The sequence below is a fragment of the Xenopus tropicalis genome, chromosome 8 (assembly GCF_000004195.4).
Source record: "Xenopus tropicalis strain Nigerian chromosome 8, UCB_Xtro_10.0, whole genome shotgun sequence".
Lineage (NCBI taxonomy): Eukaryota > Metazoa > Chordata > Amphibia > Anura > Pipidae > Xenopus > Xenopus tropicalis.
Window position 1 is genome coordinate 99,416,679 of NC_030684.2, and position 21,875 is coordinate 99,438,553.

The window sequence follows — 21,875 nt, forward strand, 5'->3', positions numbered from 1 at the left end:
TGAATCTTTAATTTATTTATGACTTCGAGAAATCATTAATGATTGATGCCATTCTGCGAGGCCACGTTAATTGAGAAGGGAATGCAAATCAAGAGTTATTTGATTTAGAACATATCCAATTAAATCTCAGAATACACAAGCAAATAACAGTCACAGAAACCAGTTGAATAGTGAGAGGGCCCATAGAGTTTCATGTAGAAACAGCAATGATTTGTATAACCTGAAAATGTAGTGGGTGTGACAGTAATTTTTATGTATCAATAGAAATGTTTATCTGAAAGCAAATTGAAAATATTCCTTCAAAATCTGTTTTCCTAGATTCATATCAGTGCACTTTATGTGCCATTGCCTCTTGAATTGGATTTAAATTATGTGAATAGGGAATGGGAAGCAATTTCTGTGGAGCCCTGGACCACAGCCATTGTGTAATTATATCATCACTCTGCATAGACTTCTAACAAATGAAAGTCTATTTGAGTCTAAATAAGGAGAGTCGAGGGAACAAATGTTAGCTCTGTCTGAATTCTTACTGAACTTTCCTTTTAAAAGCAAGCATCTGTTTGATTGCATTGGGTTACTGGACCAGGGAAACTATTGACAGTGACACTACAGTCCAATAATCAGATCATAGTGAAGGTAAATGCAGGCTGTTGGGAGAGGACCTTATCGATGTGACTCTTGCCCTGTGCAATTGATATCTGGGCAATTTTCGCGCAGGTATCAGGTGGCCAGACCCATCAGCAGGCCTCATACATGGCTAATAAGCTGCTAACAAGGTCTGAAGGGGCAGGGTAAACAGTTTTTATCGGCCCATGTTTGAACACCTTTACTACTACTAAGAATAAAACCATTGCACTTTCTCTATTTACAGTGCAAAGTTGCTATTTCTGATTTCTTACATTGTTGGTACCATCTGGACCTAGTGACACCTATAAGAAAAACTTAATAAATCTCTCACCTTAAAAGGATATGTTACAAGGCTATTCCACTTATCCACTGTAAAATAATGTTATACATACTGTGTTTCAAAAAGTAACTGGTATGATAATAAAGTTATCAGCTTTACATGACTTTTATCATTGTATTATGACTTTTCTGCTGAAACTATTCCCTGTTCGTCATATTTGGAATAAAAAAAAATCCCCAAAACATAAGGGGGTCATCTGAGATGTGCAAAAGTGCACAGCCCAGGGTACCTTCTCTTGTATTGCACATTTTAAGATGAAGATGGAAGGTTATTTTAGAGTGTTACTGCAATGGCACATAGGGATTATATTTTCTAATAGTTAAGAAGGTGGGGCCAAAACACCCAAGAATGACCCATTAACTTCTACTGGAATTACCTGCATATGACTGGGCTAGTACCGGTCAAGCCATAGTTTTGTGCAGGGTTAGACTAGCCTTTCTAAATACTGGGGAATTTCCTGGTGGGCTCCGCTCCGTCTTGCCACCATGTCTTGTAAAAGAGAGATAAATACTTGGCACAAGAGCCACAAATTCACATTGTTCACATTTCTTCGTAATAATAGGGCTGCCAAAAAGCAAAATAATTCCATATTTATAGCCATCAACAAATTATTTGATTTAGATTAAAATAATCATATTTTGGACTGATTCTGTTAAATGAACAATCTGTCACGGTCGGTATCCCAAAACTCAGAACAGTTTCCAAGGGCTTGGTCTCGGCTCACGCTTCTGCCTATAACCGCCGCCTTTCACGTCGGGAGGAGCCCTTCGCTACTCGGATGCCGCCAGGTCTTACAGTGAGGAGCCCAAGGAAAGAGTTCTGAGCAGGCAGGGGAACCAGAACCGTTCTAAAGGGAGAATGGGCACAAGAAAACACAGTCGGAGATCAGGCCGGGGTCAGCAACATACAGAGAGTAAAGTACCAAATCAGAGTCCAAAAGGGTAGTCAGAGGTCAGGCCGGGGTCAACAACAAAAAGGCAGCGCGGTACCAAACAGAATCCGGAAGAGTAGTCAAAATACAGGCAAGGGTCGGTTCAGGCAGCAGTACAGGAAGGTCAAGGACAGGCAGAGGTCAAAACAGATCAGCAGAACAGGAATAACACACCCAGGAACTCACAGGAGGAAAACCTACGTTGGGCAATGATTCTGCTACAGGACGCGCTTTATATATTCAAATTTGGCGCCATAGTGACGTCACACGCCGAGAAGGACCATAGACGCAAGTGCGCATGCGCGCGCAACCCGGAAGAGGAACGCGCATGCGCGCGCATCAAAAGGACGGAGAAGATGCGCGCGCGCGCCTAGAGGAAGCAGCTGGCGGGCGTCCCCGCACGGGAAGCGGCGGGCGTCCCCGCCGACCCCCAGGTACCCTCACATTACCCCCCCCTCCAGAGGGGGCCACCGGACCCCTAGGTTTATGAGGAAACCTGGTATGGAACTGTCGTACAAGACGATCAGCCCGAACATCAGATGCTGCCACCCAAGACCTCTCCTCTGGACCATACCCTTTCCAATGCACCAGGTATTGAAGTTTACCCCTTGAGACGCGAGAGTCCACTACCCTTTGTACTATATACTCAGATTGACCCTCCACTGAAATAGGAGGAGGAGGAGTTCTCTGCCGAACTACTCTAGCGGGCTTTAACAAAGAAACATGAAAAGAGTTAGAAATTTTGAGTTCAGGAGGAAGCTCTAAACGGACAGTGTTGGGGTTTATAACTTCAGACACAGAAAAAGGACCAATAAATTTGGGACCAAATTTGGAGGATGGAACTTTTAAGGGAACATTTTTTGAGGAAAGCCACACTCTATCACCAACCTGATATTCGGGCGATGCTTTATGATGCTTATCAAAGGCTTTCTTTTGAGCAGCTATTGCGGTGGATAATGATTCTTGAACCTTTTGCCAAATGTTGGAGAACTGACCGACTAAGGAATTAACCGCAGGCACATCCGAAGATGCGGTAGAAAAAGAGAATGCCCTGGGATGGTACCCAAAAACAATAAAAAATGGGGATTCCCCAGTGGATGAGTGCGTGGAATTATTGAACGCAAATTCAGCCCATGGAAGGAAATCTGCCCAAAGGGATTGGTTACCGGAAACATAACATCTGAGGTACTGTTCCAGAGACTGATTTGTCCTTTCCGTCTGCCCGTTGGTCTGTGGATGATAGGCAGAGGAGAAGGACAAATCTGTACCCATCAAAGAGCAGAAGGCCCGCCAAAACCTGGAAACAAACTGAACCCCCCTATCAGAGACAATATTTAGCGGGGCACCATGGAGCCTAAAAATATCAGACAAGAAGCATTCAGCAAGGGACTTGGCAGATGGGAGGACGGGAAGGGGAATAAAATGCGACATTTTACTAAAGCGGTCTACTACCACCCATATGACCGTATTCCCATTGGAAGGGGGTAAATCTACAATAAAATCCATGGAGATGTGAGTCCATGGCTTTTCAGGAATAGGAAGTGACTGTAGCAGACCCTGGGGCAAAGACCTGGATGGTTTGGAACGTTGACAGACTGGGCAGGAGTCAACATAATTACCAACGTCTTGTTTCAAAGTAGGCCACCAGAGGGTACGGGATAGGAGAGAACAGGTTTTGTTGCGACCCGGGTGCCCGGCCACCCTAGAATCATGGGTCTCCAACAAAACCGCCTCACGAAGGTTTTCAGGCACAAATAATTTTCCTGGAGGTAAATTAGGAGGTGGATTACCCTGGGCTTTGGACAAGGAAGAATGTAAATCCGGACTCAGGCCTGCAATAATCACAGTTTTAGAGATAATAGGACCAGGGTTCCCCTCTTCCCGTGGGTTGGAGTCAAAACTCCTGGACAGGGCATCTGCTTTGACATTTTTGTCCCCTGGTCTATAAGTTATGATAAAATTAAAACGAGAAAAGAATAGAGCCCATCTGGCCTGCCTAGGATTTAGGCGCTTAGCAGACTCAATATATAGGAGATTCTTATGATCTGTAAACACTGTAACCATATGTTTAGCCCCCTCCAGAAGGTGTCTCCACTCCTCAAATGCCAACTTTATGGCCAATAACTCCCTATTACCAATATCATAATTCGTCTCAGTAGGAGAGAATTTTTTAGAAAAGTAACCACAAAGATGGACCTTATTGGTGACTGGGTGACGCTGGGACAGAACTGCTCCTGCCCCAATCTCAGAAGCATCTACCTCTACCAAAAATGGGAGAGTAGTATCTGGATGCTGTAGTACAGGAGCAGAAATGAAAGCTTCCTTTAGTTTTTTGAAGGCAAGCAAGGCCTCCTCAGCCCACATAGTCGGATCAGCACCTCTCTTAGTAAGGGCAGTGATTGGAGCCATGAGGGAGGAATAGTTCTTAATAAATTGTCTGTAGTAATTAGCAAAACCCAAAAATCTTTGTATGGCACGCAAAGACAAAGGTTGCACCCAATCTAGAATAGCTTGAACCTTAGCAGGATCCATTTCCAGACCCCTTTTGGAAATAATATACCCCAAAAAATGAACTGACGAGACCTCAAAAACACATTTTTCAATTTTAGCATACAGATGATTTTGTCTCAATCTAAATAAAACTTCCTGGACATGGGCACGATGATCAGACAAATTGTTAGAATAAATCAGAATATCGTCCAAGTAAACTACCACAGTTCGGCCTAAGAGATCACGGAAAATGTCATTTACTAATTCCTGGAAAACCGCGGGAGCGTTACATAAACCAAAGGGCATTACTAGATATTCGTAGTGCCCATCACGGGTATTAAAGGCCGTTTTCCACTCGTCCCCCTCCCGAATTCGTATTAAATTGTAAGCTCCTCTAAGATCAAGTTTAGAGAAGACAGTGGCTCCCTTCACCCTGTCAAAGAGTTCTGAAATCAAAGGAAGGGGATAACGATTTTTGACAGTGATTTTGTTTAGACCCCTGTAATCGATGCATGGCCTGAGCCCCCCATCCTTCTTCTCCACGAAGAAGAAGCCTGCGCCAGCAGGAGAAGAGGAGGGTCTTATGAATCCTCTTTCTAAGTTTTCTTTAATGTACTCTTCCATAGCCTGAGTCTCGGGAAGAGATAAGGGGTAGGTTCTACCTCTAGGGGGAGTAGAACCAGAAACCAAATCTATGGCACAATCGTAAGGTCTATGAGGGGGAAGGGTTTCGGCTGCTTTTTTGGAAAAGACGTCCGAAAAAGGGGAGTAATGAGCAGGTAATCCCTCAATAGAGGTAGTAGCAAGCATTTGAGAAGGCTGGGTACAAAAATACTGGCACTTATCTCCCCATTGGAGTATTTTACTAGTTGGCCAATCGATTTGTGGATTATGCTTACGTAACCAGGGGAGACCTAAAATCACAGGGGTAATGGGACAATTAATGATGAAAAAAGAGATTGACTCTGCATGGCAAGGGTTCAAAGACATAGAACATTCTACTGATTTGGAGGAAATAAAACCGGAGCCTAGAGAAGTTCCGTCAATAGCAAGCACCTTAACTGAAGGGAATAAAGGAACCGTGGGAATACTGCACCTATGAGCAAAATCACCATCCAGAAAGTTCCCTTCTGCCCCAGAATCAATGAAAGCTAGGGTTTCCACAGAGTGCGTACCCCATCCCAAAAGGACCGGAACCATGACTTTAGAAGAACATTGTTGGGGAGTAGAAATGACATTGCCCAAGCAGAACTCCCCAGACCTGCTTAGGCTCTGTCGTTTCCCGGCCTTTTGGGACAGGTACCACGGAAGTGACCCCTATCCCCACAGTAAAGACACAACCCATTAGACCGCCTGCGAGCTTTTTCCTCAGAAGATAGACGGGTTGAACCCAACTGCATAGGCTCTTCAGAGGACCTAGAGAAAACCGCTTCAGGTTTGGGCATATACTCTGCAGGAATGGTATGGGGAGCGACTCCTGGGACCCTCTCTAGACGTCTCTCCCTATGTCTCCTATCGATCTGAATGACAAGATGCATCAGGGAGTCTAAAGAAGGTTGAGCAGGAAAATTTACCAGACTATCTTTTACAGCATCAGATAGCCCAATCCTAAACTGACTACGTAAGGCAGTATCATTCCAGCCCGTTTCAACCGCCCAGCGGCGGAACTCAGAACAATAATCCTCAACCCGTCGTTTGCCTTGTCTGAGGTTACGAATAGCCGAATCAGCAGAGGCAGTACGATCGGGATCATCATAGATTATTGCCATGGCCTTAAAAAAGGAGTCTAGGGATGTACGGGCTGGATCAGAAGGGGATAAGGAGAATGCCCATAATTGAGGATCCCCAATAAGAAGAGTCATGACAAAGCTAACTTTAAGCTCCTCAGTGGGAAAAGAGCGAGGGAGGAACCCAAAATACAATTTACAAGCCTCCTGGAAGGCAAAAAATTTACTTCGCTCCCCGGAAAACTTTTCGGGGAACGGTACCTTTGGCTCCACTACTTGCATCCCTGGAGCGGGAGACGGGGATCGGCTTTCAGGAAGAGCAGAAGTAGCAGCGGACGGCTGTTGCTGGAGCTCATCTAACCTCGCAGAGAGTCTCTGAAGGCATTGGATGATTTGATCCTGTTGAATCTCTTGTTGCCCAATACGCTGAAGGAGGCTCGCCCGAAATGCCTTGGAGGAAGTAGGAGACCCAGCAGGCCCTTCAGCATCCATATCTGGCCCAACGTAATGTCACGGTCGGTATCCCAAAACTCAGAACAGTTTCCAAGGGCTTGGTCTCGGCTCACGCTTCTGCCTATAACCGCCGCCTTTCACGTCGGGAGGAGCCCTTCGCTACTCGGATGCCGCCAGGTCTTACAGTGAGGAGCCCAAGGAAAGAGTTCTGAGCAGGCAGGGGAACCAGAACCGTTCTAAAGGGAGAATGGGCACAAGAAAACACAGTCGGAGATCAGGCCGGGGTCAGCAACATACAGAGAGTAAAGTACCAAATCAGAGTCCAAAAGGGTAGTCAGAGGTCAGGCCGGGGTCAACAACAAAAAGGCAGCGCGGTACCAAACAGAATCCGGAAGAGTAGTCAAAATACAGGCAAGGGTCGGTTCAGGCAGCAGTACAGGAAGGTCAAGGACAGGCAGAGGTCAAAACAGATCAGCAGAACAGGAATAACACACCCAGGAACTCACAGGAGGAAAACCTACGTTGGGCAATGATTCTGCTACAGGAAGCGCTTTATATATTCAAATTTGGCGCCATAGTGACATCACACGCCGAGAAGGACCATAGACGCAAGTGCGCATGCGCGCGCAACCCGGAAGAGGAACACGCATGCGCGCGCATCAAAAGGACGGAGAAGATGCGCGCGCGCGCCTAGAGGAAGCAGCTGGCGGGCGTCCCCGCACGGGAAGCGGCGGGCGTCCCCGCCGACCCCCAGGTACCCTCACACAATCATCGTGTGTTTCTATATCTTCTTGTCCATTCACAGGGTTGAATGATTATGAACCTTATGACAATGGACAACATTATAAAAGAGAACCAACTAGATATCTTAGTTTTGAAGCCTGTCAGAAATATTTCAGTAAATTTGAGCTTTAATGAGTTAAATAAGGATAGAGCACCAGATTAATACTTTTTTGCAGATAATTAGATGTATAAGGTTTCATCTGATCATCTCCATAATTATAATGAGTAAGTATGCTTGTTAGCCCTGTGTGTCTCTGGCAAAGCCCAGTCTCCTTGGAATGTTTTTAAGAAGATTAGCAAATGCCATTTTAGCTTGGCACCACATCTATTCACTGGTCGCAGGTGTAAACAAGCTCTTCTACCGTGCACAGCTAAAAAGGCAAATACACAGAATGTTATTGGAACAGGCAGCATTTTCAAGGATAATTTTAATAAATTAATGGTCTACAAGCAACAAATTATTAATGACTGCAAGTAACACTTTTTAGCACCCTATATTATACAAATAAAAACAAATTGTGGCTGAAAAAACCCACACTAAATTGATAAGGACCACAACTCTATTACCCTTTAAAAAAAATTAGAGATCATTAAAAAGTGGCAGACCAGATCTCTTTAGAACTCTACAGTAAAGTTCATAGGGAATTCATAAATAGTTCCCCTATAAACAAAACTGATATATATATATATATATATACACTCAGAGGGATAGTAATATTGCTTTCTTAATTCTCCTTTTGCTTTTTCCATCCACTTAATCTCAAGATATTATCACTGATGAGTAGTTTAGATAGAGCAAATACCCATGCACATTCAGATTCCCAGTCCCATAAATGAGCAGTATGACCAAGAGTTAATAATGCCAATATTTTAGATATAATTAACAGTCACTTAAGGGGGCTAATTCCCATTTAAGCACAGTCTCAGTGGCCTGTCCCTTTTTTCTGGGCACTATAAGGTGGGTATATAGTATGGGGCATCCCCCTTAAACCTTCCTAATATTGATGCTTATTGCTCATAAATCAGAAAGATTTCACCAATATGTCCTTTAGTAAGCGTTTTGTCCCAGGTTTGCTTTCCATTAACTCATGCAGGCTTCATGCTCTTTCTAGTTCTCAGGACTGTATCTGAATGGCGCTGTGGAATATGTTGGCGCTTTATAAATAAATGTTAATAATAATAATAATAATATACGGATCAGCTATGGCTGCACAGTGGAATGCAACTGTCCTTTTACAATCTCTTAACTCTCCAGGATGCACTTCTAATTCCCCTCTGAGGTGCGTGCTCCTAATAGCAAAAATATCCTCTGCAACGCGTTTGTCCCAAAGGACTTTTTCAACTAGCTTTCTCATATATTACAATGTGAGCATCATTTCCCTCCTTTACATATCCCCACTTTTAACTAGCCAGCAAATCCAGAAAAACAAAGCATACTATTCAGCACTAATACATAAATAATAAAAAATACCAATAAATAAAAATTATATTTAGATCCTAATATACTTTCAGATAATAACCTACAAGTTGGTGCTACTCACAATCATAGCTGATATAAAGTTAATAATAATAATAATGGTGCCAGTTCTAACTTACTATTTAAGCCTTTAGGGTGCATGGTGTTTAAATTAAAAATCCATTCTTGTTCTTTACAGCATAATATTTTATCTCTAATTCCACCCCTCTCCTATAAGGGTACCCAATCCTATGAATTATATAAACTGTGTGCTCTATATGTATTATGTTTTAGATCTGGCCGGCCAGTTTATAATGATCTCTAATTTATTTAAAGGGTAATAAAGTTTTGATCCTTATCAATTTAGTGTGTTTTTTTCAGCCACAATTTTGTTTTTTTGTGTATAAAATGTTTATTCCCTAAGGGACCTGATGGGATTGGTGACAGTTACTCCCAAAACAATCCTAGGTTAACACTATATCAATTTGCACCCTATATTATAAGCTACACGTACATATGATGTATTTCAACATGTTTACTTGGACATTATGTTTGTCTTATACGTTTAAAGTTCTGACAGAAATCCATGGGGAAATGAAGATATAATTGGAATTATCCCATTGTATTCAGCCCTGGTTACAGGATGAATAAAATCAAGCATGATAAACTGATGTGATTCCTTTTAGTCATAGTTACTATTCCTTAGGGAAAGCTTGTTATTATCAGCCCTTAAAACCTCAGGTTAATTATTCAGTATGTACCACTGGATATCAAATTGCACTGATACTGAACTATGAGTCCCAATATGTTGCTGGACTACAACTCTTAAAATGCTTTTAACCTTGATTACATGGAAGTTGTATTCTAACATGTGAGAGCCCAAGGTTAGGAAAAACACACTGGCAGTCATGGGCCTTCTGTTTCTGCATATGCAGTACATTTTTGAAGAGGGTAGCACGGCATGGTAATTTGAATAGTCTACAGAAAATATTCTGGGTGACAGATCATTTTAACATCCTCAAATGTAAAATGATGACAGTAAAAAAATCAAACCAGTCTGTTAACTTGATTGGGGTCATGGGTGGCTACAACAGCATTGTAAGGAGACCTACAGTTATACCATAGCTCACAATGACTGTAAAAGCTTTATTCACCAACATGCACATCATAAAGGGAACCAAAATCTAAACCAGTAACACATTCCCATATATTTTTTATATCCTCAATCCTTACAGTCTACATCTACATTAGAGGCCAAATCCTAGCCCAGGGTCCTCTCAATACAATTTTTTTTTTAGCTCAGTACATGTTTCAGTGGCTCGCTGTTGCTCTGAGCAGTTCCTCAATCTGACCCTCATATGATAACTGTAAATATGGGGTAATGTTTCATTTGGTCTGTCAAATATGTTTTCTTCTCAGTGTCCTTCTTGTATTTCTCAAACAAGCATCACTCTTAGGGGCCCATTTACTTACTCACGAACCGGCCGAATGCGTCTGATTGCGTTTTTTTCGTAATGATCGGTATTTGGCGTTTTTTTCGGAAAATTATCGCGACTTTTTCGTTGCCATCCGAATGTTGCGCAAAATCTGGCGATTTTTTCGTAGAGTTAAAACTTGTGCGAAAAGTCGCGCCTTTTTCGTAGCCATTCCGAAAGTTGCGCAAAATGTTGCGATTTTTTGGTAGCGTTCGGATTCATTCAAGCTTCAGTATGGTGACTTTTCTTAGGCCAGGTTGGAGCTGCAGGGTGCCATTGAGTCCTATGGGAGGCTTCCAAAATCATGCTAAGTCTGAAAGATTCGGCCGCCGCTTACGAGCGCTCAATACGAAAAAGTCGCGACAAGATACGAGCGAGTCGTAATGGCTACGAAAAATTTGCGTTTTTTCACGAAAATCGTATTGGTAACGAAAAAGTCGCGACAATTTCCGAAAAGTCGTAAAGGCGCCGAAAAAAATCGCAAAAAATACGAAAAAGACGCAAAATGTTCGTTTTCCAATCGGAATTTTTCCAATTCGGATTCGAATTCGTGTCTTAGTAAATCAGCCCCTTAGAATACAGTGCCAGGGTGAGTTTCCCACCCGCATTTCCAGAGCACAATATGATGGTTTATAGGCCCAGATTTTGGGAAGCCTGGATAAATATGCTAATATATATTTTATTCTCTAGGTACAGTACATCAGCCTCATCACAATGTAGTAATATAAGTATTAATACATATGTTTAGGGCAGGGAAATTCCCTAAAACTTTAGAGATCTAAGGGCTGATTCACTTAAGTGCGTTAATTATTATCGCATGCTTTTTTGCGTTAAAATAGACGCTACAATTAGTGCGTGATTCACTACAGTATTACCCTGTGCGTTAATTTACGCGCAACCACATGCGTTAATTAGCGCGCAGAAATAATACTAACGCATGATTCACAAACACTTAGACGCGCTAAATATTGCATTAGTCTGTGCGAAAATTAACACTTACTTGAGGCAGGCGGTAATTATAGAAAAGTAAAGTTAATGAGCTTTTGGCAACACAATATGGACTTTGCAGTGTGATTTATTCAAGTCTGTGTTGGCCCTAGAGTGATGCATCCTCCAGTTTGCCGCATATAAATAGTAGCCGCATATAAATAGTAGCCGCATGCATATAAATATTTAGATGCTACTATTTATATGCTACTATTTATATGCTACTATTTATATGCGGCTACTATTTATATGCGGCTACTATTTATATGCGGCTACTATTTATATGCACATAATAATAGGCGTTAATTAGCGTGCATGCGGTAAATGCCGCATGCAGCATCGCACGTAAATTAACGCAAGTATGCTTATAGTGAATCGTGCGTTAAGTCACGAAAATTTAGGCACAATAACATTTTTAACGCACGCTATAAATAGCGCACGTTTTAACGCACTTTAGTGAATCAGCCCTCTAGTGTTTTACGTAGGAACAAGAATTCAATCATAGGAAAAAATACAGAAATACACCCAATACTACAATATGTAAACTAAGAAGGAAAGGAGGATTACTTATGCACAGGATGTTCATTTGATTCTGGTATTAAGCACAGACTGATTATAACTATTGGCACAATTAATCAACCTTTGAGGCTTCTTGATTGTAGTCTTTCAGGAGCAGTTCACAGTTCAATGACAATACATTCATTGCAATGCAAGAGCAAGGCTGAACAATTTCAGTCATGGAACACACAGAGCTCTGAATTCATCCATCTGAGACAGTGCTAGTTACCTTCAACTTTAGTAGCTGGCTGAGGTAGATCACAGTCTACCAGTAGATCACTTTAAAGTTTTTGGATGGAAGACCGCAAGGCGGAATGCCATACAGTATGTGTGACTTCAAAAGTGAAGTGTTGAGCCAAAAGCCATAAACCTCTTGTGAGTGAACTTTCTAATTTAAGAGTTTTTTGTTACTTTAACATAGTTAATAACCCATTCTATTTTTGGTCTCCTTGGAACCACAGCATCTTCATTTCAGTCATTAATCCCATCTTCTCTCAAAATTGCTTCTACCTGTGAATTTCATTATAAGACAATCGTAGTAGAATGAAAAAAACAGGCCTCTGAAGTAATGTAGGAGCAGCAGTTTATAAGTGTTGAGGTGCAGGTACACCCAAATCCATACCTAGATATGCCAGTGAAGCAAGTTCTGTCATCAGGTTAAACTCTTCAGACAGGCTTCTTACTGAATAGCATTTGCATCATTATGGGGCGAATAAAAGTACTAAACGTGCTATATACTTTGTAGCTCATTTAATTAAATAGTTTCATTTTCTGTAATTTTTTAAAGAAATATTTGCTACTTTTATTATTCAGTTTAGTTTAAGATACTGAAAGTTTTTATGCTCCATAGCTGATTGCACTGTAACAAAAATGAGTTGTGTCAAAGATCTTAAATAAGTCTTAAAAAAATCTAATTTCTTTCTTTTATGGTTTTTAACTGGCTCCCATTATATCTAGCCTAGTTTCAGAGCGCAGCTCAGAATAATTAAGTCAGGTTCTATGAACAATAAAAAAGAAAGGGAATTTCTGCTTCAGAGACCTTGCAGTGTACTATAAGGTGATTGATAGGGTGATATATAGAGAATGAAGGAATGACAATTATAATCAGGTGAACTAGGCCTTTATGGCATTCCCCAATTAACAAAGAATGTCACAGGTGTCACCAAACAAGATGTAGTTTGATTGGCTTGTAGTGCTTTAGTGATGTCATTTGTAAAGGAGACGACAAGTTCTTTATTAAACAAGTGTAATTGCTTCTGCCCATAGTGGCTTTACAGATAATGGGCAATTAGAAATGAATACCATATACAATTTTATATTGAACAAATGGGATATCACTCTAGGCAAGAATCACTTAAAGCCTGACTGGCATTCTAATTGCAAATAGCAGGCCCATTTACTTGTTATTCTCAGATAAATATAGATTAAAGCATGGAACACTGGTTATGATTTGTGTGATGGCAAAATTCATATGCAGGTGTAAAGGTCTATTATCATTTGCTAGATATAAGTGTGGTGATTCATGAAAGACTGATGTGTATGCATTTCAATAGAGAGCAGTTACTTCAAAGTTCAAGATACTAATAAAAGTTATTAAAACAATAGGGGCCATTCACTACATGCAAGGCAGGGTGCAAAAAAGTTTTACAGCAAGATACCCATTTTGCACCAGTATTTATCAATAGTATCAATGTCTCCTTGGTTAAAGTCAGTTTTACTGTGTCAGTTTTTACAGTCTGTACATTGCCCACTGGCCTTTATATGTATCAGTAATCCATCAATTGGCAATGAATGCTGTAGCACTACCTGCCAGATATTACCAGAGCAAGGCAATGAAACCAGTTACATCCCTGTTTGTAAAGCAGTAACTGAAATCCTCACTCACTGGATGAATGCAGGGGAGGTCCACTAACAAGGACATAAATAACATTAGATTCTAGGATACATTGTTCTAAGAAACAGGATAAACTGTATGCTTTAAACATAACTGTCTAAGTATCTTGCAATCTTTATTAAATGCTTAATCCTGAATTTAATGTATTTCGGAAACAAGAAGTTATATATTACATTTGGTGTTGCTTTTCCCTTTATTTGTCCTTTCAAAAAACTTGCCTTTGAGTAACATTCATTTGTAACTTGTATAAAATCAACAATTTTAGAAGCTGACTAAACCAATTTGGTTTTATGTATCATCATCAGTAATGCTGACGATAACATAAGGTTAAATTGCAAACAAAAGCATCAGATATGGCTAAACAATCCAATCCAAATATAGAGGAGAGCACCATAAAGCAGAATTCTGCTAAAATGCTATTTATTTCAGACCAAAACACACAAACATACTATCTACACATATGTAGATAGTTATTTACAGCAAGAAGTACGGAAAATTAAGTGTTGCTTGAAGGATACAACTGACCTCTTAGTGAAATTACAACAGTTGGGCACTATGCCAGAGAACATGATTCTTTGTGGGATTGACATTCAGAGTTTATACACCTCTATCCCCCATGAAGAAGGAATGGCCTTTGTGGAGGAGACTTTATTGGAAACAGATTTGGCTAACTCATGGCTAACTAAAATATTTTTCTTGCTTGATTGTTTGAATATGGTTCTGTCTAGGAACTACTTCAATTTTGAAGGTGATTTCTATTGGCAGACGCAAGGTACGTCAATGGGGGCGACGGTCGCCCCTTCTTTTGCCAATATTTTTGTTCAACGGTTGGAGAAGAAGTTTTTCCTAGATAATGAACCTTTTTGTCAATCATTACACGCCTATTTTAGATTTGTGGATGACATCTTGTTGTTCTGGAAAGGACCATTAGATAAATTGCATGAGATGCTTAAAGAGGCAAATAAAGGCCACAATACTATTAAATTTACATATGAATGGTCGACATCTGAAATAAATTTTTTAGATGTTTCAAGTTTCAAGTTTATTGTCATATACAAATGTTAGGTTAACTCTGCAGGATGGTTTATTACAGACAGATCTTTATAGGAAAGATGTTGATAGAAATAATTTATTGCATGCGAAGAGTTATCATAACCCTAAAATAATGCGTGCAATACCGAAGGGCCAATTTATGTGTGCTAAGAGAATTGCTTCATGTGCAGAGAAATATGAGGAGGTCAAAACCAGGCTTACTGAAAGGTTTATTGAAAGGGGGTATGAAACAAATATAGTCCAGACTGCAGTTAAGGAGGTAGATAAAATTAATAGAAAAGATTTATTACAAAAAAACAAAAATAAAACTGATGAAAATCAGAGAATAACCTTTGTTTCTACATATGGTAGACACAGTTGGAGAGTACAAAATGTGGTCTATAAATATTGGCCTCTAGTATAGAATGATAAACAGTTTGGCAAATTGTTTCAAAGTAGCCCTCTGTTTTGTTATAAACGGGGGTCCACATTGAAAGATATTTTGTGTCCCTCAGACACTAGAATAAAGAAGTCAAGATTTAAAGGGGTGCAAAAAGTTGGTACCTATCCATGTTTAAATTGTAATTGTTGTTCCTCGATCATAAAGGGAAAGTCCATCTGCCACCCTTCTAAAGGGTATGATACACCACTGAGAACTTTTGCCACTTACAATTCTTCGTATGTGGTCTACTTATTAAAATGCCCGTGTGGGTTAGGGGATGTAGGCCAAACTGTAAGAGAAGTGAAACTTAGGATACAAGAACACAAAGGAAAAATTAGAAACTTTAAACCCTGTACACAAACAGATACACAGGTGTCTAGACACTTTATTGAGTTTAAGCATAGCGCTGCACAACTTAGGTGGTGTGTTCTCGGTGAAGTAATTTTGGATGTAAGAGGTGGTGATCGCAAGAAAAATCTCCTGAAACTCGAGCGCAAATGGATAAAGAAGCTTAATACTCTAGCTCCAGATGGCCTCAATGATGCGTGGAGTCTGAAACCCTTTTTATAATGATTTTTAATATTTCTATGATGTGCTAGTAATATGTATTTATAAATATGATTGATTTTTTACAGGCCTTGAATTCCTTTGCATCAGGGTGTGTAGCTTCATTAAGATAAGGGTAAGAGTAATTCCTGATGGTGTGATTACCATTATTATTATTCAATCAATGATCTATGTATTTTAAAATTGTGTAGTAATATAACACTGGATATGAGATATGTTTTAGTCAGTTTATGTTTGTTTTTAATAAATTCTATATGGTGTAGGGTGGTTGGGGACCATCTATATTGTAATTGTACTTCTAAAGTTTAGTATATGAATTTTTCACAGATTTATAATCGATGTTACTGATGAAACACAGTGTTAAAATTGGAATGAATGGCAAGGAGAAACAAGCAACACATGAGAAAATTTTGACTTTTGATGGACACTTCTGAATACCAATCAATGGACACAGAGGGTGGAGTTATGGTTTAAATGGTTCAAAAGGGCATCACATTGCCCGAAACATGTTGTGTGTTTTGGTCTGAAATAAATAGCATTTTAGCAGAATTCTGCTTAATGGTGCTCTCCTCTATATTTGGATTGAATTGTATGGCTCAGCGGTGTGCCTTGCGAGGATTGATGCATCAAGCCTGATCTAAGGGCTGTGCAGTCCCCAAATGTGTTTATCCTTACTAGAGGGATGTGGGTGTTTTTTATTCTTGTAAAATACATTGTATATATATATATATATATTGCTAAAATATGGACCTACTCTAGCAAGCAATTGAAAGTGTATACCCAGAGTTTAAGGTAAGTACAAGGCACAGGGAATTTTTCAGAGAAAATTCCTGTTTTGATGTTTATTTTATTCCTGTTTATTTTATTTCACCAGATCTACATAAAAAACAAATAAGCAAAGCTCTTGTTTATACACATATCAGAGACTTGCAAAGCAGCCTTTGACACAAAAAAACCCTGCTATATACAGCCGCTCTTCTACAAACCAGCACATCCCATTTACATTTTACAATAACCCTGTGCTTGCAGGGCCCTCCAGGCTTTTATAGGAGTCAGAGCTCCCACAATGCACTGCACTATTCCCTTTATATTCCAGGAAGTGCTGCTGGCCTGCCTCTTAGAGGTGCAAGCCACCACACCTAGCTGGATCACAGGTATGGTAATACTTTTAATTTTAAAGCTACACTTGCAAATAAGTATAGGTATAGGACCCATTATCCAGAATGCTTGGGACCAAGGGTATGCCCGATAAGGGGTCTTTCTGTAATTTGGATCTCCATACCTTAAGTATACTAAAAAAAAAAATAAAACATTCATTAAACCCAATGGGATTGTTTTGCATCCAATAAGGTTAATTATATCTTAGTTGGGATCAAATACAATGTGCTGTTTTATTATTACAGAGAAAAAGGAAATACATTTTAAGATTTATTTGATTAAAATGGAGTCTAAGGGAGACAGGCTTTTCGTAATTTGGAGCTTTCTGGATAACAGGTTTCTGGATAATGGATCCCATACCTGTAATGCCTTGACAGCAATACATCTAACAAATGCATTACTTTTCCAATACATGCAAATTGTTTAGTATTTATCTTGTGCATTTAAATTTAACAAAAAATACATGTCAGGTTTCTAACCCAAACTAACTAGTTAAATGCATGGTTCACAGGTGCTGAAAGTTTTACAGTTCCCATCTCCACAGTAAGCAACTGCAGTCACTGGGAGGTGCCTAACATCCACCCCCCCAATGATTTTAAATGCTTAGGTATCTGAAAAGGGTCCCCAAGGGTCCACAGGTCATGCTTAAGGGCATGCATCCCTGGTTAGATGGGGGTCCAGGGGCTCTCACTGCATATGTCACATGAGACATGTAAAGAAAACTCTTTCCCCTTTTATTTATGCTTATCAGTCATAAGTTTATCAATTTTTATCTAAAAAAATGAATTCATTATCCTGTGTAAGTAAACTATTTTTCAGGGTTAACTTAATTACATCTTCTTCATTTACATCATTTGCACTAATGGTTTTAATACTGCTCCAGAATCTTCCATAAGTGTGTTGAAAATTTGGATGGCAAATGCAAATAGTCTGTCATTTTCACATTCCAAAATAAGATAGAGGTATCTTAAGCATGTTTTTTTAGTTGGTCTTGATTTTTTACATTGTTTATGGTTTTTTTGGTTATAGTGTTTTTGTATCTTTATGGTTTTTGAATGTAACTTTCTTCTTTTCTCTACTCTAGCAAAAAATGTTAACTGGTCCCTGTTTGAGACTGACTAAGGGGTCATTTGTTGTAGTTTCTTTATTACTTATCTTTCTGTGCATGGTATGTTATTCCTCCTTATCTACTATGACTTCCAAGCCACAGCCTTGCTAATAGGATATGTGGCCCTACCAACACTGATTCTCCTTACGAATAGTAGCTACTAAAATCTTAAATTTGTAATAATAACCTGTAAATGTTGTGGAATTAATGTGTTTCAATTCTTTGTGGCACCAAATCTGTGCTGAAGTATTCTTCGTAACCTGATAGCAGATCTTATGTCAAACCAAGTATCTGCAATATAAAAGAATTCATATTAAAACCAGTTACTACCCAGTGCTTTACACATACCCAGTGCTTTACAGAGATTATATTTCCTGTTCCTTCCCATGCCTATGGTTCTTAGAGGGCATCAGTAAGTTTACCCATTGTCATTAGTGATGAGCGAATCTGTCCCGTTTCGCTGAAAAATTCACAAATCTTTTAATAAGATTTGCGAATGTTGCTCGTAAAAAAAAAAAAATTGTTGCCTGCAACAATTCTTCTGATGTGGGCAACAATTTCTTTTTTTAATCCATTTCACTAAAACAATCCACCAATGGCGAAATGCGGAAAGTCGCTGCGAATCCATGCCTGGCGAAACATTTCGTCCATCACTAATTGTCATTGAAGGACAGGAAATTACTGGCCCCACTTGGCTATTCTTTCATTTTCTGTTGCATGTGACACTCACCCCATATTCAAGCAGGGTCTCTGGCCTGCTGAATTTCTGGAGCTGCTTATACCACAGATGTGTCCTGGAAGAGTCCCACTTTTGGGACTATTGGAGGATCTGTTTGCTTTGTAAAGTTGGCATTTTTAGCTTTAAGAGGCCCTGACAATGGAAAGTCTGAGGTGCCTGAATCAAAACTATTTCATGTATATATAGAGTAATAAAATTCCCTTTTATCTATAATGAGTTCCAAGAGGAGGTCACACTCAAATTCCAGGTGGTATATGGACAGATTTTTTGTTATCTTATATTATTCATCTGATTTTGTTTTTGTAGACATTCTTCCAGACGTGGTATTCCCAGTGGGTTGAAATTTAGGCAGCAGAAATTTTACAGGAGAAAATTCCTCTCAGCAGAACAAGAAAATATACCAAAGTTGTTTTGGTCCAGCATCTGCAAAGAATGAAAACTTAATTCATGGAATGAATGCAAAGCTTGTTTGATCCACAATGGAAATGATGAGTAAAGTTACAGACAATGTTAAGACTAAAGTAGGTGGTTACCTCTAGTTTAGATGTCTCTGATCAGCCAGTTTGACACACCACCAATGATAAATATGCTGTAAGGGATTGCATATATACCAGTTATAACCATTAATTTGCTAGCAAAACCTAATAGGGGTTGGATCCACTGTAGATAATATTATATTAAAAATGAGAGAGAGAAAAATGTCAACCAGAACATCCAGATAATATTTTATAAAAGTCGGATCTTATAACCCAGGGGAAAAACAATACAGGTGTGGGATACATTATCCACAAAACCCATTATCCAGAAAGCTCTGAATTTCAGGAAGGCTATTTCCCATACCCTTTATTTTAATTAAATAACTTAAAATTTAAAAAATGGTTTCCTTTTTGTCTGTAATGATTAAATAGTACCTTGTATTTAAACCCATCAAAGATATAATTATTCCTTATAGGAGGCAAAACAATTCTAGTGGTTTAATAAATGTTTAAATAATTTTATGTAGACTTAAACTATGGTGATCCAAATTAAGGAAAGATCCAAAAAACCCCAGGTCCTGAGTATTCTGGATAACAGGTACCATATCAGGTTTAATACCATTTTTTCTGTCCTCAAAAAAGAGGATAAACCAGCTTTATCTGGGAGGAATGCTTTCCAACTTCATGTCTGCTTGGTCTCAAACATCATACATTCTTTTGTGTAATTGGCTTGATGAAAAGCGGTAGGCATGTTATTGTGAGTGAAGGTGAATTAAGTTCTTATACCAGGCCAGTGGTCGAGGCAGGCAGATAACAAGTCTGTGAAGCAGGCAGGTGGCAAACAGTAGCAAATCCATGTAGTAGGCAAAGGGTCTGGGTAGGCAGTGAGCAAGAGCAAGTCGGAATAGCAGGCAAGGGTCAAACAAGAAAATTAGATGAAGATCAAAGGCAAGGCAGGAACTTAGTAACTCAGGAAGGGGTTAGATCACAGAATTAGACTCAATGATCAAACAGTAAGGGGTAGGAAGAGGCTGGCTTAAATAAGCCCTTGATGTCAGGATTGGTGACACCTGGCTTTAACAACCATAGAGGTGGAGGTGATGCAGACAGAGGGGGTAGCCTGTGTTTATCAGGATTATCATCAGTGGCAAACTCCAAAAGCCTCCACTAGCTAGCAACCAAGTCCAGAACCAAGACCAGAGTTCAATTTTAGAAAAACCTTATTAATTTACTGTGGGCCATTGGATGAAATCTTGAATTTATGATTCAAACCGCATTAATGCAGTGACAGCATCTACCTCAGTCAAAGCCCTCACATCTAGGGCTGTAGCAGTGTCTTGGTCTTTCAATGCTGATAAGTCATTTCAAAAGAAGTACACATCTTTAAATACTTCCTAACATTTTATAAGATGACCAATGGGCTAATATTGAGTGCTTCAGACAGCAGTTAGGTCTAGGTTTTTTCTACACCAGTCAGTTTTGTTGTTGCCACTGAGCACTTCTTCACTGCCATTCATTGCATAAAGGAATAGCTAAGTGGGATGGGCAGTTAGAAAGTCATTTTCTGTGCTGCAAAACATGAGGGGTTCAGTCATGCCATTGGTGCCAATGTTCTGTTGTAAGAAAAAAAAGGTCTCAGTCAGTAATTTAGGATTTTCTCTTATTCGTTATCAAACATGGTTCTTTAGAGCAATTGTGGGAGGAAGAGTAGGAAGTTAATAACCATTTTAATTGACATGTTAAGGAACCGCCCCAGTGTAAAAGTGCCTTCTACCATTATATGTTAATATGGATCATATCTACTGTGTCACTGACGAGCATATACTATTAATACTGAGCTGAAATAGCAGGTTCTTATTAACTTGTCTGATCACTTTAAGTTGCTATCAATTTGCCTCTCGTAGACAAAGCAGATATTTGCCTGACATGGATTAACTCTGGGGGTCATTTACGTAACAACAGTTTGCAAAGTGCAAAAAAAGTTTGCAATTCACAATGATACTGTTCCTAGCACATTGCATTCTTGTCCTCTACCATCCCCTAATTTGTACATCATTCAAACAGGCAATTTAGGAATCGGCAGAACTCTCTGCCCTGCCCAGTGGTCTGTTTCTCACCCCAGATTTTCATTCTGGTGCTGGGTGGTGAGAACAGCATTCCCTGGGCACAGGCACAGAGCAATATCAGAAAAGTTCTCTATTTTCCTTTCGAACATATTTCTTTCCTATCTCACTGAACAAAATGTATTGTATTAGCAGTTAATAAAAAATACCGTAGCTCTGAAGCAAAAAAATATTAATAATTAATGGGAATTGCAGTAGTGCTTTGAAAAGCACCCTGCCCAGGACTAACAATGCTAGGTTACAAAACATGTACCGTGAATGGAAATATAATGTAACCAAGGGTAAGACTACTGTTTGTACTAGACATATACTTGTTGTCAAGACTTAATACTGTTGTGCATGAATGCTGCAGATGCCTTCTATTTTTTAATCCCTCCCCCCTTTTTTGCCTTCTGTATCCCCTTTTGTACATGTTGCAAAATAAAGAATATTGGAAAAAAAAATGCAGTAGTGCTTAGAAAAGCACCTGAGTAAATTGACATTTTTTTTTTTTTTTAAAGGCTTACTAT

General features: G+C 39.5%; 1 long non-coding RNA gene across 1 annotated transcript; it reads left to right on the top strand.

Moving 5' to 3' along the window:
* Positions 1 to 16,845: 16,845 nt before the first annotated feature.
* Positions 16,846 to 21,322, top strand: LOC116406953. The gene is made up of 2 exons (XR_004219923.1): positions 16,846 to 16,916; positions 19,074 to 21,322. It is a non-coding gene; the product is annotated as an uncharacterized LOC116406953 (long non-coding RNA).
* Positions 21,323 to 21,875: the final 553 nt, after the last annotated feature.